Below are 16,210 nucleotides of genomic sequence, written 5' to 3' on the forward strand. Positions count from 1 at the left end.
GTTGGTAATACAATATAGTCATTACAGTTGACACAATGACAACACGAGACTTTACATTGGCCAATAAGAATGCAAGTTCGTACTTCAACAATACACAATGGCAACTGTTGTTCTGTATTAGGTTATGTACTTCTGGGGGCGCGACTGTGTGTTCCTAGACATCGCAATGAACACATCTCTCCTCTAAAAGGATTTCCAACCAAGATTTCCATAAATTCGAATTCCTATTAACGTTACTGTGACATGTGCTGCGAGAGTTTGTATATTTGGGCTACTTAAAGGAAACTTTGGATCATTTAAAAAATTGCATTAAATTTTATCATGAAGATTTGTGGGACACCCTGTACGCACCTGCCGATTTTTCTGGGACTTCAACAAGATACAAGCTTCAAGAAGTTTCCAAGGACAAGACAACAAGCATCAAATTAAACATTGAAATTTGATTGGTTTAAATTAATAGAAAGGTAACTCCTGTGCGGTCAATGGTCATTAATTTTGCTGTGCCATTTCCTGTTGCACCACCCAGCGTGGGCTACCTTCAGGAAGGACACCGCAGGTAGGCTTAATTCTGTTTTCGGCATTATGTAGAGCGGACTTGCTGTCCAGGAACTCTGCCTTCTCTTGGAGTAAGCAAATCTTACATTTCGTAATTATTTCCAGTTTTAATTTGTCGGAGGAGTTTATTCATCAATCCTTCTATCAGAAATCGATTGTAATCTATGATGGTGTAAAGACGTCTTGCATCCATTTTCACATTGAGACGAGGCAAGCTTTTTCTAACAGTTTTGTAATTTAAATTCAATTTCTCACCAAGTTTGACTTCACTACATCTGCTTCATTTGAAATTATATTCCTTTGACCTGTATTTTTTTGTTTGTGAAGGTGGTCACTTCACATTACAAGTATTTTCCATGAAGACTAGTTCTGGTAAGATTGTACTGCAACTTTAATTCATCTGGGTTTGTATTTCTATTTTGTGTTTATGCTACCAGTAGTGTTACCGATTTCCTTTTCTTTGAAGATTTTTTATAATAAATAGGTATTAACTAAATTATTCTTTGTTGAAGTTTCAGCCATAAAAATCCTTTGATCCACAACCTCATAGGGTTCCTTCCGCAGTTCACATCCTGCCGTTAGTTTCCGTATATTTTACCTTGTTTAATTTTGGTTTTATGATAGGGTTTTTATGATTCTAAATTTGATTTTATGTTCCAAATGCTTTTTTTCTTTCTTTTATGATTGTTTTATTAAGCTCTCAATCGCCGCTACACTTACTAAGGTTGGAAGCAATGGGCTGAAATTTTACTGAACACACGATAAATAGATGGAGTGAGTCTCCCCTCACCAAGCCAAGGAGCTCATTTCTCCTTCTGTGTTCGTCGCCGTTTACCACCTGTATTCTTCTCTCTTCACTGTTCCTGTGTTTATCCAGCTCTTTTCTTATCCCACATCAAGATGGCCCCTCAATGACTGTTGTCACCATTGCCCTGCTGAAGCCCGGAAGCAGAAAAGAGCTCGTCGGGGGCCGAGAAGAACTGGGATTGACAAGGAGCGCATCGTAAGTGGGGATTGTGTTCGTCTCCTCTCCCCACACTGAGCTGTCATTGTCTTCATATGAAGGTCGATCAAAAATAAACAGGATTTTTGTTCCTGAACATCAACAGTTCATAGGACTGGCCCCGCACTTCTGCTATGCTTAGGCGGGACCATTAGAAATGGAGAGAGAGTGCTGTTAGATATTTCCTGCCGTTTTGTCAGCAACGCTCACAATGTCGGAGCAACAGGTGCACCCCTCCACTGTGCAACGCATAATTATAAAATTCTTGCTCGTGAAGGAGTTACAGCGGCACAAATTTGCCAAAGATTGACTGCACGGTTGGGTGATCAAACCTTGTCAAGGACATGTGTTTGCCTGGCATAAAGAGTTCAAGGAAGGACGAGAACGTGTGCAAAATAAGAACACGATTGCCATCCTCGAACCAGCATTACAGACGAAAACATTCATGTTGTTAAAGACATTACTGACGACAATCAACGGGCGAGAGTATCAGAAATTGACCCAATATCTGAAGTTGAGACATTTGGAGGTCTGTCAGAGGCTTACAGCAAGGTTTGCGGAAGAAGGTGATGCATTTTTTAGTTGGATCGTCACCTGCGACGAAACATGGGTCCACCAATGCACTCCCAAATCCAAACTAGCCAGTAAGGAGTGGCGGAGGAAAGGGGAGGCAGCACCAGTGGAAGCCAAGACTCGACTGTCAGCTGGCAAGTTTCTTGCAACTGTTTTCTTTTTTTTTTGATCAGCAATGCATTTTGCCGATTGATTTTTTGCATGAGCGATGCACAATCAATGCTGCTTACTACTGTGAGCCGTTGAACAAGGCGGGGTTGCATATTGCCGCAAAAGACGAGACCAACCGATTCAACAGGTCATCCTCCTCCACGACAATGCACGGTCCCATACTGCAGCTCTATCTATCTCCAAAGCAACAGGAAATGCACTGGACTACACTTGATCATCCTCCTTACAGCCCTGCGATTTCCATTTATTCTGACCACTTAAAGAATCTCTAGCAGGGCAACTATTTGAAGATGATGAGAGTGTGGAAGACTTCTTGCACAACTGGCTGGTGACACAACCCTGTTCTTTTTATGATGAGGGCATCAAAAAGCTGCCCATATACTGGGACAAATGCATTTCCAAAGCAGGAAACTATGTGGAAAAATAAATTGTAATTGCCTTGTTTTTCAATGAAAATGAATTTAAAAAATAAAATCCTGTTTATATTTGATCCCTCCCTCGTACTATTGTGTGTGTTGCTTTATTACTCTCCTCTCTCTTCCCTTGACCTGTCGTGTTTATCCTATTATTCCCGTATCGGGTTGTGAATCAAGGACCTCCATCGCTGCCTGTCTCTCCACCACTCTTCTCCCTTTTTAAGTAAATCTTCTGGTTTTCCTCCCCTCTTCTCTATGCACTGCCACACTGAATCTGTCCAACTCTTTTCCGGTCTTCCTCGTGGTCTCTTTCCTGTTAACTTCTCTGAAAAAGCTTTTTTTGGCACTTGCTACATAATTTGTAAAATCACTCAAAGAAAAAAATTTAATGAGTGCACGGTATTATAACTTCCTCACATTTAATTTAAAGCGGACCCTACAGAGTCTGTAATACTGATCAGTAATACGGAGTCAATAATATTGATGTTACACATCAGTACGGTAGAGACCTTACAGTATCACTATTACTGTCAATATTTTGGTTAGTACTTGTGCAGGTGTTGATAATTGCGGTATTCCATCAAAATGGATTGTAAAAGATGGGCAAGTGTAGCCATCAGGTTCTTTCCAACACGCAGTTCGTTAGCAGTACATGGACGTGTTCACGTATCGCTCGATACGCATGCGCTGACTTCCTATTGGTTACAGGATTGATATACGATTGGGTTGTGTTGCAAAGGATTCTCGTTCATGTTATGTACTGGCATGGAGGAATAACTTCTTTCCCCCGTGGAACTGGAGGAATACCTTCCAACGAAAGCTGAAATATGAACGAAAGGAGAAAGTATAATACAAATTTTCTTTGATATTAGCCCCCAATTTTAACACGTTTTATTTAAATAACTAACGCAATATTTTTCTAATTGACAATTATAGTTTTGAAATTTAGACCCTATTAACGTGAAATTTAGATGTTGAGACCTAAAAACAAGTTTTCATATCTAGCGATTTAACCTATACTTTATCTCTGTATTTAAACACAAAATATGAAGTAAACTAAGAGAAGTGAGTAAACTTGTATATGTTTCAGAATTATCCGAATTCCTCATGTTACATGTTTTCTTTAAGCTATCCCTATGTTGCTTTCTTACTTGAAATAGATTGGCAATATTTTGGGCAAATCCGCAGCTAATGCGGAAATGTTCAAAAAGTCCTTTTCATCACCCTGAGGAATAGTTTCTTCTGAAAAATGTCTCGTACTTCAATTGTGTTGAGTTTATTATCCTGGTAGATTTTGGACCTTTATATAGACCTAACTTAACACAATATGTAAATAACTAAAGAAAGATAAGACATTAATAACCAGAACCTAAATATTTTTATTTTTTTTGGTGAAAAATAGCAGCTCTTCTTCATATTCATAGGATGAAGATTGTAAAAAGTAGTCACTTTCCATAATAACCTCAGATTAAGGCAACTTATCGCAAAGAAGAAAGTAACTTACATCAGGAGGCAATGATGCAGTGTTTCTGCGCAAATTACAGAAATGTACGGATCAGTACACGTTTTAGACCCCGGACTACTTCCGACCATCAGGGATTGATGCGAAGAGTTACTTTGAAAGCCTGACTGTAATACACGAACGAATACATGAACGCAATTTTGACTGTGTTGAAAAAGATTTTACACGTTACGCACGAGCAAAGCGTCCAAGTACTGGTACAGGTACTACGTTGGAAAAAACCTATCATATTAGCACACACCCGGATTTACAAGAAATGTGAATCTCATATGGATCAGACCCAGTTTGGTTTCCAAAACGGGGTCGGCACACGTGAAGTACTCTTCTCCTTAAATGTACTAGTACAAAGGTGCAGGGACATGAATTTCGATGCATATACGTGTTTCATTGACTACAAAACAGCCTTCGACTGTGTGAAACATCGACTGGTATTGACCAACATGAAACACCCACAATGATGGTTTTGTATATATCATCTATCCCAATTCCTCAGTGTTTTCAATCAACTGCCGCCGGATCCCAAGATAGCGGGTTCAAACCCGGCAAAGGTAGTCGGATTTTTGAAGGGCGGAAAAAAGTCCACTAGACACTCCATGTCGTACGATGTTGGCATGTAAAAGATCTCTGGTGACACATTTGGTGTTTACCCAACAAAATTCGTTAAATCTCAGCCATAGACGCCCAAGAGAGTTTCAGTTTACTCGGTCTGCCATCTAGTGGAGGCCTAGAGTAAAACGGAACATCGAAATTGACGAGCAGACAGCCAGATGGCGTCAAATTGAAATGTCTGCACACGGTAGCTGAGGCCATACAATTATTATTATTATTATTCAATCAACTATTTTCTTTAATTCTTTACGGTAATTTGAATGCAAAGTATTTATTTTTTTCTCGCATCTTAACGGGTTGCATTTCCTTTCAACTTAAGAGTATAAGTTAAAACTAACAGTTTATCGAGCGCACTATTCAGTTGACTTTTGTTCATATATTCTCAATTGGAAGCGTCCCACAATTCTGGCAGCGTTTCATACAGGTCGATAAACTGCTGTAATAACTCACGACAAACACCCTTTCTTGGCCTTGAGAAGCACAAGAGTATTTTATTGCTGCTCTCACACATCAGTACTGTAGAGACCTTACAGTATCACTACTATTACTGTCAATATTTTGGTTAGTATTTGTACTGGCCTTCATTCCAGTCCACAGACGATCAGTATTATCGTCGGTACTGAAAGTTTTATTGACCACGCAGGACCCGCTTAAGGCTGAATGGTTCCGAGTTCTGCATGTTCCATCTTCAATGGAAGATGAACATTCTATGTTTATACTTTTAGACACTAAGGCCCAGTTTCTTCAACTCTGTGTTAAATTTTGCTTAACAAATGTTAACTAACAATTGTTATTAATTTAACACTTCAGTTAAAAGTAGCCTGTTTCATGAACACATTTCCAACCTTTGCTAAAGACAAGTTAACACATTTCCGTGTGACTTCTGAACACGTTTGGCAGTGAGAGTCTTTTGTTTCATAATATAAAGTGCTCCTAGCGGTATGTTGGAATAGTATTTTGTCACACATGGTTGACATTATTATAGCGGAGACCAGTAAAATGTAAACATGTCGGGTAAGAGGCAACAAAAGCCTTGTGATGAATGCAAGACAAATGTTATAGATTTGAAAGTATGCGAGTGTGCTTGAAAAATGAAAGAAGAGACTGTTATATCACAACATTCAATATATTTGTATGAGTGCAATGTTAGGCTTCTATTTCCAGGAAAATGTGATAATTGATATGTCTTGAAGAATGATTTACAGGCATTCTTTTACTGCGAGAAAAATAATGTAATGCCTTACTAGTGCTGCAATGGCAGTAGAATTATCTGCAGAATCCTACACACTCTTGCCTTGCATTCATGAACGTAGTCCCCTACAAATACATGAACACCATCTGAAACATACCTAAAAACTACAATGCAACTAGAGACACTAATAAATTTCAATCTGTGGAAAACTCCAACCTATTTTCAATATCTTCTCTAATACCTTGCACTATCTTTGTAGAAAACTTTCTTCTGACAACTCTAAAGTTTTGGTCGTCCCTTGCCTTGATCAGTTTATAAACAGTCTTCGTAATGTTAATGTTATTTGCTTTACGTCTCATTAACTACTTTTATGGTTTTCGGAGATGACGATGTGCCGGAATTTTGTCCCGCAGGAGTTCTTTTACATGCCAATAAATCTAACGACACGAGGCTGTCGTATTTGAGCACCTTCAAATACCACCAGACTGAGCCAGGATCGAACCTGCCATGTTGGGGTCAACCGTCTGAGCCACTCCAGTCCAGCTAAAGTCTTCAAACAATAGTAAAACTTCAAACCTACTTCTTCTACATGCCACCATTTTGAAATGTTAACAGCTGTTAAGAGGTTTAACACAGGGCTGCTGTCATGTTAATTTCACACAAAAATTAACAATTTATTACAGTTAACAAGGACAAAAATTACGAATTAGTAACCAGTACAAATATCTAGGGATCACAATACAGGTAACAGGAACAACATTCACAATACACCTAAAGGAGAGAATCATCGCAGCTATACGAAGCATTAGTGATATTAAACATCTTCCACAGCTATCTTTGGAGACAGCCATGGCTCTGTTTAATACGAAAGTTGTTCCAACAGCCATATATGGTCTAGAGCTAATATGGGAACACCTCTCAAAAAGACAACTGCAAGAGCTGGAAAGTTTGAAGGCTAGATTCTTGAAGAGAGTTTTATGCGTTTCTAAATATACATTATCAAGGCTAGTATACGTTCTGGCGAAGGAGACGTACTTCATTGAAGACATAAGACTTAGATTGTTACTCTCAGCGACAAGGAGTTACAGAGAGCTGCTACAAGAACTGCAAGCAAAGAGGGCTATGATATGGGACGAGTTTTACTCAACTGATGCGATGTTAAACAGGGACTGGACACGTGGTGGATATGACCTGAGGCATACAGTGACCAGGTTTGCCGTACACGGGTTCCACCATAAGGTATGCAGAACCATGGAATTTCACAAGTCAGGACCGGGTTGCGTATGTGTCTTCTGTGACCAACGATGCGGCATATACCATGCTATCGAATGTGTCCATAGAAAAGGAAGCTTGACACAACTGTGTAAATAACTGATCATGTTTTGCAAGCATTGACTGCATATTATCACTATTAGTGATATACATCTAAGTGTATTTAAGTGTATATATCATGACCATTTGGTTGCAATACTATTATTATTAATTCTTGATGAGATGGCCATTTTGTTCAATTATGTGTTAAATGATATTTTTAAGTATAACACCTCACAACATTATTTGTTTTTAACACCAACCATAACCATCAAAATAACCTGTTTTAGAAATTTGCATTACATTTTATTACAGTATGATATTTTCAGTGTACACAAATTTAGCAATGTCTTTGTAATTTTATTGCTAACCCACTGAAGATGTCTTAAAATGAGCTGAAACATGTTTGGGTGAAGAAATTCTATCTTAATAGACGGTAATGTGTATTGAATAGGAAAACTGTTAATAAAGTAATTTTGTTGTAAGAGTCCCTTTTTCTTTTTATACATGGACAATGACTTTTCATTCCTTAGTTTTAAACCTACGTAATGTGCTCCCTTTGGTAATTCATTAACAGAGTCCCAGCCTTTTTAGCAATACTTAATGATTCTGAACTTAAATTTTGTGAGTATAATGTAAAAGTCATGAGCATAAAGGATCACTCAGAAAGTAAAACTGTCAACATCAATATTTATATTTCCTGAACTTATTTTTTAAAAAAATACTGAATTATAAGAAAAATGTCTGCATAATATGCATACAAACTTGTTTACACACTGTTAGCCTTTGTGTAGTTCAATCTTCCTCAACATCAGTCTCAGTTCAAAGAATTCACAGCATTCGTAGTGTAGTTCATGAATAAACACGGGTAAATAATATGGTAACAAGTAGAGAACAGCGGATTCAACTTCTAACTAAATGACGTAAGGAGCTCGACCAGCCAACCAATACCACATTAACTGTTTTTTCCCTAATAATTCTCTCACTAGTTGACAGATGAAAACACCATCATTTTTCTCAATCCTAGTGAAGTGGGCGAATCTTCCATTTGCAGCAAACAGCAATGACACAGAGACATACAGTATGTACGAGGTCTGACATATCCCAATCAACTCGTGAGGTGGGAGCACAAACTATCATTCCATTTGATTCTGAGCCTTCAATTTATGGTCAATCTGAAGGATCTCTCTTTTCTGCTCATAATTTATAGAATAATTATTGCCATCAAGAGAAAGTAATGGGCCAGGGAGTTTTACACAGAAGTCCCAGAAAATAAACTGCAATATAGTATTAGTTCCCAGCGTATTAGGAAGAAAACAACACATCGGGCACGATTCATCATCTGAAGAACCGCGAGATGTTTCAAGACGACGCATCGGCAAGTACAAGTTCCTCTACCTTGTAGGTTGCAGTTTCTGTTTAAACTACATTTTCTTGTTCTGCACATCTTTTTTGTGAATAGGGTATCATTTTACACTTTATACATTTCTTTTATAAAGATTTTTAAAAAAACAAGAGAAAGCATAAACCAAAGGAATGTCAACATTCAATTTTTAGTTAATTGCAAATATTTTGTCGGTTTTGCAAGAGTTTTGTTCTACTTCATTTTTAAATGAAGAGAAAGACTAGATCAACAACCGATGGGGAATCTGCCGTAAATGCAGAAATGGTGATTGATGTTAATATTAACACAGTGAAGACAGAATACACAGACGGTGTTTCAGATATGTTATGGCAGGTTAACTAAAAATGTGATCGATGATGATGCTTGTTATTTCAAGGGCCCTAACATCTAGGTCATCAGCCCCTAATGGAACAAGACGAGTCAGTTAAAATTCCAAAATTCATTCAATGACCAGAATTTAAAAAATATGATGAAGAATGAATGAATATGAATTTAAAATGACCAACAGATGCAACTCACGATACTGAAAGTTTTTGGTTTTTTTCCTGCACGTTGCTTTACGTCACACAGACATGATGGGACAGGAAGGAAGCGGCCGTGGCCTTAATTAAGGTACAGCTCCAGCATTTGCCTGGTGTGAAAATGGGAAACCACGGACAACAATCTTCAGGGCTGCCGACAGTGGGGTTCGAACCCACTATCTCCCAAATACTGGATACTGAAAGTTAAAATAATTCCAAAATCCATCCACTGACTAGAATTCAAAAAGACTAAGACGAACAATGATTATGAACTTAAAACAATCAGTGGATCTGACCCACAATGCCCCACCTTCCCATAAAATAACTTAAAACAATGGTATAAGCTGAACAAGGGGCTGCTTCCAGAGCAAAATCCTAAATCAAAGATGCTTGTTCTCTAAAGGGGTCCAAAATCCAGGTCAGCGGCCCCTCATAATGGTACCAATCGCTGGTAAAATAGAACCATGGTGTTCCTCATGTAGCAGTAGGCCTACCAGTCATAAAAATGTAGACTCACTGTGTTTCCTACATGGTGGTACGAATCATATGTAATGTACTATTCAAAGGTAATGCAGACCTGCGGTGTTGCTCACACAGAGATACTAATCATAGCCAATGCAAACTCATGGTGTTCTGCATAAAGTGGTACTAATAATGGGTACTGTAAACCCATAATGATCCATCCCCGATGATACTAATCACAAACCCAGGGTGTTCTCGTATGATGGTACTATTCAAGTTAATCTTATGATTCAAAATCCACCATTCCTTAGTCGCCTCTTACGACAGGCGGGAGACACTGTGGTTGTATTCTTCATTTACGTCCCCCACCCACAGAGGGTAAAAATAAGATCCTTTAAAACCAACTCTGAGATGGAAAGATTTACAACACATTGTGATTTACACATGCTCACTGAGAGCACAATACTATTCACGGTACTTTGACTCGAGACAAGTTATGAGATTCTCGAGCTCTGTCCCTAACTGGAATACTTCATTACAAATTTAAACTATGTTATTTCAAATGACCTTTAAAAGTACTAATATACTCAATAAAAGAAATGTGTATTCTATAATATATCTCTGGTTTTATATTTAAATATATCTTCCTACAAATATTTGTGTAGATTACAATGCAAACTGTTCTCTTATATACAATAATTACAAGCACTCACACCAACACATCTTCAAGCTTTTCCAAGAGTTCTTTAATTTATTGTCCATTGTATGTTTCTTGCAGCCGAAATGAAGTTCTTGAGGAGTATGATACAGTAGAAGAAACAAAATAAGGAATGAGAAAATATGGGAAGAAAATGAAGTGGAAAAAATGAATGATAGAATTGAGAAGAGCCGACAAAGATGGTCTGGGCACATAATGCGAATGAGTGGTGAAAGAATGCCAAAAAAGGTGATGGAAATGCAAGGAAGGAGAGGCTGTGGACGACCACAATTGAGATAGAAGGATAAGATCCAACGCAGTGTTATAGAAAGAAACTTGGACTGGGACACAGTGTTGGAGGAGGAGTTGTGAAAAGACTGAAGAAAATGGAGATGAAGAATATTTGCCCCTACCTGGATAAAGGGAAATGATGATGATATATGTTTCATGCAATTTCTTTGATAAGAATCAGAATGTAACTAGTCCACTTAAATGTTAGATTTTTGTAATTCTTTCGGCTATAGTAGAATAACTGCACAGAAAGTTCCATAAACTTTGACTACCTCGTCATATTCACTGTACAAAACAAATTTTAGAAAATTCATCTACTGGTAAGTATATTACTTCACATTGTCTTTACACACAGAACATTCCACACTATGAAGCCATAGAATTTCACCAGGAACTGTTCCTCAATACTTGCCAGATACCCACCAACCCCCAGAAGAAGTATTCTCACTTATATAGAAAAATTACAACAGACTATGCAAATGTAACAATTTTCTGCGTTTCTATTGGTCACCTTTAATAGACAGAAGTTTCCCACTGTCTCCGATAGAGTTCACATCATGTTTCGCTGATAGGAAACATTCCATGAAAAAGGAAATTGCAAAAATTGGAAGCATCATAATATGTGCCAAATGTGACATGAGGGGGCGAGCATGCTAGGGGCCTGTACAACCTAGCAAATGCAGATCGATGATCTTCTCACTGCCACTTTGTTCAGCTTAAGCAAGAAAAGAATTCAAGTTTTGTCCACTCGGGAATACAGAATGTGTTGCTCTGCTGTGTCACTTTATGTGCCGACGTTGGCAAGTCTTCCTTAGCGTACTGGGCAAAAGTTCAGAACAGCTTACATTTTCCAGCGCTACGCATCCAGGCGCGATTGCACTGTCATTTTTTTTCTCTCTCGCTCGCTTCTCCCGAAGGACTTGATCGTGCGGTGGACAGAGCAGCCAACTGTTCATATAAAGAACTAGCCCTAGTGCAGCGGCGCTACTTTTATTTACGAATCTCGTGACAAAGCCATTGGTCTGGATGAAGCAAAGGGAGTCTGGGGGTATAAGCCCCCAGGTTAGAAGCCGCGAAGCGGCCCTAGGCCTCTAGTATCCCGCGTGACAAAGCCATTGGTCTGGATTGGTTAGACCATTGGTCTGGATCAAGCAAAGGGGGTCTGGGGGAGTAAGCCCCCAGGTTAGAAGCCGCGAAGCGGCCCTAGGCCTCTAGTATCCCGCGTGACACCTTCATTGTTCTGGATTGATTAGGGTAGGTTAGTGACAAAGCCATTGGTCTGGATCAGATTGCATTCACCTGTGTATTTATTGTGCAGTTGTGTATTTCTTGTGCGCAGGTTGGTAATGGAATTCACTTACTTCATTGCTAGGAGTGACGTCATATCTCATAGTGTCTCACCCAATGGAAATGCTGGTACGTAGTTAGGCGATGGTCTATGCCGCGTGATAACTTCTATTAGGTTATAAAAGCAAAATTATTTCTGGGGGATGGGGGATGTCATTGTAGAGTCGTATGTTTTCTCTGCGAATAACAGCAAATTTTAGGAGATGCCGTTAGTGACCCCACAACACTGCAAATCTATTTTGGTTTGAAGGTATAACTTAACTTAATAGGATGCAAAACAGAGGTTAGGAATCCAAAATTGTACAGCTTGCACAACAACATGACATTCTATACAAGGCTGACAACTTAGGTGCAGCTAGTTCTAGATAGAATGTATATATTGTATATAGTGTATATATTGGTATGTTTATATTGGTTAAAAAGGTCCCAAACCTTGACCTAAAGGTTGTATACAGGCTGAAGATGCCGAAAATAATGGGTGAAACATGTTCCTGACCTAAATAAGTCTACATAAAATCATGTAGATAATAACCACATTAAACGTGGAAAGTATTGAATAGATGGTTTTTTATTAAATTATCCTTGATATCTATGCCCATGGCATCATTGCCGTAGAATTTGGGGTCTATTTCCGCGAGTTTCTTAATAAGTCTTTTCTGAAGCTCTTGGAATGGGCCGGTAGATGGCAGTTGTAGAATGAGTCATAGATCTTCAAGTTTTCCATGCCAGTACACAAACAAGTCTGGAGGGTGCCAGTTTACTACTCCTAGGGCCTTCTTGAGGAATCTTTCTTTGACTCTTTCTATCCTCTATTAGAGACAATAACAAACTGTTCTCCAGCCAACAGGAACACATGGTCACCTTTCCCAAATTTATTTAGTCTCTGTTTTAATATTTATATATAAATACAAATTCTTCTAGTGGGGGGGTCCCTGGCAAGTACAAAGGAAGGATCTCCCCTCTCTGCTACTTTAGATAACTCATCACTTCACATCACTTTGCTCGTTAGTAAAGTGCAGTTTGAATGTTGGACATTTGTGAAATCAGTTTGTACGATACCCAAATGCTAAATATATTATGCTTCTCTATTCCTGCACAAAATTACATGTTTGTACCATTTTTCACTCCAAACCAATACATTCAGTACATTTTTATGCAATATTCTTTTAAATTATTCTCATCTTGTGATGCTGTCTTATTATTTTATCTTATGGCAATGCTTTATTTTAAAAAACTAAGAATTAAAAAATAATTGATAAACATTTGTGATAAAATAAAGAATTTTTCAATGGCATATCAAAGTTGTACCAAAGACATTTTCAACCTCACGACACAGTTTGAGGATTAAGAATAAATAGCTCCCTTTCCATTGGCAATAAAAACAAGCAATCAAGCTTGTAACTTATGGGATTGCTGATATTCGATTATAGCCATAAGACTGTCACTTTTATGTCCAATACAAGCCACAGGAACGTAACTTTTCAATTTTTAAAATCCTACATGTACTGGTCGAGAACCGAACCAAGGCCACCTTGGTCAGACGCCAGCCATCGTTTGACTCGGCTATCATGCCCCTTCCACTGACAATAAAATACAAAAGGTAGATGACAATAATAAAATGGATCAATTACGGCAAAACTACAGTAAAGGGGCCTCAAGGATTAGTAACACGAGCCACCACTAGGTGGCGGATGCGAGTTTGAGTCTTACTAGTTGCGCTGGGAGGAAGCGCCGAGAGGAACGACAATGCTGCCAGCTGTTCCTTGGGGACCCTTTCTATCCTACAGTATTTCTTGCATTGTACAACTACCAAATGACCTTCTCTCTTGCTGTGTGGACAGTATGCACTGCAGCGATAGAAAAGAGCCTCTCGAAGGGAGTGTGGCCCCGAAGGGGCTACTGCTCTCATGATAGAGATTGGCCTGCATGTGCAAAAATACCTAAAAGCTAATAAAGACCTTTTTTCTTGCCGTGCGGACAGTATGTGCCGCGGAGATAGAAAAGAGCCTCTTGAAGGAAGTGTGGCCCCAAAGGGGCCACTGTTGTCATGACGGAGATTGGCCTGGATGTGCAAAAATATGTAAAAACTAATAAATGACCTTTATTGATTATTGAAAATCTTGACCTCATCCTAGGTGTCAATGTCGTCATCCTCTCCATACGTGAACCAATCACAGTTATAAGCAATGGAGCATGGCATCTAAAACAGTATTTCTGTTATAAAATTAAATGTACTTCTAGGGGCGGTTGAGTTGGTCTCTGGCAAGCGCACTGAACACATCTCTCTTCCACGATCATTTTAGGGTGAGAATAGCAGCATTTAAGGTAATATTATATGTAATAAAATAATCCTTGAGGGCCCGTTACTATATTTCTACCCAAACTTACATGCACATTGGTGTGTAGTTTCTGTTTAATTAATTAGGCCTACATCTCTTGAATGCTCTCCGAAAATATTTCTTCGAAATTTACAAGATTTCTTAAGAACGAAGCCATACTTTTCAGTGTCATCTCAGTTAATTTAACAGTAATGCTTTTCACTCTGTCAACTATAACATGCCTGTAAAAAAAACATTCAACAAAGAATACAATAATGACTTTCAGATTGTACTCAGTACATGTTTATGTAGTGTTGTTTACATTATTCATTGGTGAGTTCTTTAATAATGTTGTTTTACAGGTATGTTATAGGTGTTATAATTAATGTTCGACAGACTGAGAAGCTCTAAATTTAGAAGAGGTTAGTTGTCCTTAGATCCAAGCACCTCTATAACATAGCAGAAAACTGGTAGAACGATTGAACCTAACCTATACTGCCCACATTCATTTGTATTTATACTTCACCAGTCTTCAGTATTTCGTACATTGCCACATTCCGAGTTTCATGAATAATTTTAAGAATACTTGTCAGTTCCTGCATACGCCTAGTTAAGTCACCAATCTCTCTTAATTTGGCTTCGGTATTAATACGTAAGGCGTCCGGATCATCCGCCAAGATCTGCTGCACATCTTTAGGATAACTCCTTCGATTCACAGTATAAGGTCCCGGGTCCGGCATTTCGACTGACGATTTCTTCAGAGCTTTTAATTGTATTTCCATTGTATTCGACAAATATTCCGCGCACTGTTTCGGATATCGCCGACGCCGCGATACCACTTGGGCTGTTAGCTGTATCCTTTCTTCTATCAATTTGTCCAGTTCAGTACGATCGGAATCAGCAGTTCCCTTAACATCATCGGTGGAATCCATCTTCTCCATTTCACAAACGCACAAACACAGAAAAGTTTTTCAAGATTCAAGACAATTTTAATTTTTGGCATAGCCTACAAAAACAATAAACAGTCAGTGTAGCCAACAGTGGATTTTGATTACTCAATAAATGGCAGCATAAAAACCACCAGAAATCACAATAGTCTTTTATGCCCTGCAAGCTTTCTTGAGTAACGAAAATACTAGATCAACATGAAAAGTAAGTATATCCAGTACATTAAAAGTTAACAATATTCGAAAAAATGTTTCAAAATGAACTTACCTAATAGACCAGTTTCATCAATGCATTTTTTTAATTAATTGAGAAGAAGTTCGTGCAATGTACATAAGCTGGTAAATATTTGTTTACACAAGTCTCTGGAACAAAACTCAACTATGGACACATGTATTTCTCACACATCATGCCGTGGTAACTATCACAATAATTCGATACCTTAAAGCAGAAAAGCACAGAAGTGCCAAGACCAGATTTCATAAATTGTGGGAAATGCAAAAACAAAGTTTCAAACTCGTGTTTCGATATCAAATGTATTATTCTTTGGTGATGCTGACATTTTAGGTAAAATAATCTCTCAGAAGTGTTTTTCTAATCAGTTTATGTTAGAAATTTGCACACATTCTTTCTAAATGTGGTTATTTGTGCTGATGTCAGGACATGGCACAATTGAGCACTTGTTAACGCAGTTTTATTGGACACAGGATAAATTACTGTCTTTCCTTGTAAAATTATAAACCAGGTCAGAAAATCAATAGAAGATACATTTATTTAATTCAAGAATACATACATTATGGAACGTAGGATTATTACTAAATTGATTTTTTTTTCAGTAAAATAAAATCAAAATCAAACTTCTACATCAGAAA

At 38.2% G+C, this 16,210-nt stretch overlaps 1 protein-coding gene across 4 annotated transcripts in view; it reads right to left on the reverse strand.

Moving 5' to 3' along the window:
* The window catches only part of LOC136886796 (uncharacterized), a 262,354-nt gene extending 246,502 nt beyond the window's left edge, over positions 1-15,852 (reverse strand). For all 4 annotated transcript variants that reach the window (XM_068230684.1, XM_067159601.2, XM_068230683.1 and 1 more), the window contains exon 1: positions 15,609-15,852. The gene's annotated coding sequence lies outside the window, so the exon portion shown is untranslated. The remainder of the gene's footprint in view (positions 1-15,608) is intronic.
* Between the last annotated feature and the right edge of the window lie 358 nt (positions 15,853-16,210).

This window comes from Anabrus simplex, chromosome X (genome assembly GCF_040414725.1).
Source record: "Anabrus simplex isolate iqAnaSimp1 chromosome X, ASM4041472v1, whole genome shotgun sequence".
Classification (NCBI taxonomy): domain Eukaryota; kingdom Metazoa; phylum Arthropoda; class Insecta; order Orthoptera; family Tettigoniidae; genus Anabrus; species Anabrus simplex.